Source organism: Chrysochloris asiatica, unplaced genomic scaffold, assembly GCF_000296735.1.
Source record: "Chrysochloris asiatica unplaced genomic scaffold, ChrAsi1.0 scaffold00133, whole genome shotgun sequence".
Taxonomy (NCBI): Eukaryota; Metazoa; Chordata; class Mammalia; order Afrosoricida; family Chrysochloridae; genus Chrysochloris; species Chrysochloris asiatica.
Window position 1 is genome coordinate 1,132,683 of NW_006408651.1, and position 2,987 is coordinate 1,135,669.

Below are 2,987 nucleotides of genomic sequence, written 5' to 3' on the forward strand. Positions count from 1 at the left end.
TAACACCCAGATGTTAGAAAACCATTTGCCCACACTGACCCAGGCTCACTGCATTTTAACAAGTCTGCTGTCAGAGCACACCAGGGAGTATGAGCAAGAATCATCCAGTATGCACCATCTGGTGTCTTAAAAAATATATATACAATAACCCCAATTAAGATTTTATATATAGGCTATCTATGAATTGGCTTATTTTGAATGAAACAGAAGCATTATCTTCCTCAAATAAATGAACTGGCTGGATGTTTTCTCTTAAAGTGAATTTTCTTGTGGATTATTTCATAATGAGGGGTTTTAGAATATAATCTAAGACACTAAGATTCTTAGAATTATGTTGGGCATGTAATAAGATCAGAATAAGTAGTAATAATTATTGGTATTATTGCTATTTCATCAACATCATTGTCAACTAAACTCCACAAACATTTACTGAGCCTATATTCTGGAGTCCTGATGTGGTGCTGCAGGATAAACACTGGACCATAAGGTGGGTTTGAACCACAAGGTCAGTTTGAACCCCAAGGTCGGGGGTTGGCAGCACTAACAATAGCAATATTCTGTTTCAGACTTTTTGTTGTATGTTGGTGACTCAAAAATATATCAAATAGTACATGCACTACAGTAGTAAAGATAAGAAAAGCCAATTAGCTATCCAATCAGCTCCTATTCGTGGTTTCCTTACATATAATAGGAAGGAACCTTGATCAGTCCTACTCCATTGTCACATTTGTTGGTATACATCAGTTCATTGCTGAGGCTACTGTGTGCTTTGAATGGCTTCCAACCTACGGGACTCATCTTTCAGTGCTCTACTAGACACTATTATGTTGTGATCCATAGGGTTTTTACTAGCTTCTTTTTTTTTTATTTAAGTTTTTATTGTGAAATATGTGATAGTTTACATGAGAGAACACTAGCTTTACATTCATCCTATCTTATTTTGTTTCATTGCAGTGATTACAATTCTCTACATGCATCATCAAACAGCCAAAGGATACACCCGCAAGCCTGCCCCCTGGCTGTCAGCTCACAGACCCTCTCCTTCCCAGAGTCCAGAGTCCCCAGCCGCTCCATCTCTCCACGTCATTGTCTCTGCCTCCATCTCAGAGTTGCTTCTCTGGGTGGGGTCCTGCCTTCCACTCTTCTCCCTTGATGGTCCCAGGGTCCTCCACTCCTGGACTACAAGATTAGCCACTCCCCTCCTTTTGTTACAAAACTTCTAACTTTACATTTGCAACACTCACAATCAGTCCTGATAGCCTTGAATCACAACAGTCTTATCCCCAATCTCCTTTCACCAGCCTGGTCCAGACAGGTTGGAAACCACTCAGTAGAGATTCTACCTTCCCCTGTACCCTCTGGAACTAGGATCCCTCTTGAAAGCTTGTAAGCCAGTCACTTCATACCTTTGCAGCCCCTGCCCCCCCATTTTGGGCAGCGAATGTCTAAGTTGTTTACTGGCTTATTTTTGCAAGCAAATCACCAGGTCTTTCTTTCTAGTCACCTTCAGTCTGGAAACTCCATTGAAACATGTCTACCATGGACGATCCTGCTGGTATTTGAAAGACCAGCATCACAGAAACATGCAAGCCACCACAGTATAACAATGTAATAGAATACAAAAAAAGCTAACTTAAAGTACAAAATGAGATAACTACTTTTAGAGAATTATATGTCCACAACCCATATCTGCAATGTCTGGAGGGTGGTTTGTTTTTTGTTTTTTTTTTTGTAATAATTTCTTTGGTAGCAAAACTTGGCCTTAACTGAATTCATTTGATGGCAAAACTTGATATGAAGCTATTTACTTGTGTCCACTTAGCATATTTGTATGTTTCCTTTAAGTAATGGCCTTTAGTCACTTGTCACCTGTCCTATTTCATCTTTACCTCCGTCTTTATGTCCTGGGAACTCATCTCCCAAATCAAGCATCAAAAGTTCATTTCAGCTTTCCTGCCGGTCCTGGTGCTCGATGGCCAAGACCATCTCCTGGGCCACCTGGCCACCAGTGTGGCCAAACAAGTGCTGCTGGCCCAGAAGGTGGTGGTGAGGGCACCAACATTTCTATGAGGGCATCAACATTTCTGGCAACTTCTAGAGAAACAAGTTAGAGCACCTGGCCTTCCTCCACAAGCGAATGAGCACCAACCCATCCCAGGTCCATACCACTTCCAAGCTCCCAGCTGCATCTTCTGGTGGACTGGACCGTACAAGGAATGTTGACCCCAAAACTAAGTGTGGCCAGGCTACCCTGGGTGGCCTCAAGGTGTTTGATGGGATCCCACTCCCCTATAACAAGAAAAAGTAGATAGTGTTTCCTGCTTCCCTCAGGGTTTTACAACTCAAGCCCAGTAGGAAGTTTGCCTACCTGGGTCATCTAGCACACGAGGTCGGCTGGAAGTACTAGGAGGTAACAAGTACCAGGTGGTGAAAAGTACCAGGTGGTGATAGCCATCTTGGAGAAGAGGAATGAGAAGGCCAAGAAGAAATAGCTTATGAGGCTTCGGAAACAGACCGAAAAGAACTTGGAGAAGAAGATCAATACACAGGGGTTCTCAAGACCCACTACTTCCAGTCTAAACCCAAAAAAGACTGTTAGTTCCTCATTGGCCTGGCCTGGCCTGGCTCCTCCTCCTTTACCACCCCGGGACATGGGGAACTCTGCGCCCCAGACAGTGTCTAGGGTTGAGCTTTAGCAGAGGCCTAGGTAACATGTCCACTGCTCCTACTTCAGTTTCTAACTTGTGAAGAGTTACATAAATCAGTTACTGAAGGTGGTAGTGGTGTGTCTTGGAGTCAGTTCCAACTCATAGCGACCCTGCATAGGGTTTCTGAGGCTGTAAATCACGGGAACAGAAAGCCTCATCTGTCTCCTGGCTTAGCAGCTCGTAGTTTCAAACTTCTGACCTTGAGGTTAGCAGCCCAGCTTGTAACCACTACACTACCAGAGTTCCTTAAAACTAACTGTAAGGAATCTTAAAATAGTT

At 43.3% G+C, this 2,987-nt stretch overlaps 1 pseudogene; it reads left to right on the top strand.

Moving 5' to 3' along the window:
• Nucleotides 1–1,899: 1,899 nt before the first annotated feature.
• On the top strand, nt 1,900–2,599 carry LOC102833693 (annotated as a pseudogene).
• Nucleotides 2,600–2,987: the final 388 nt, after the last annotated feature.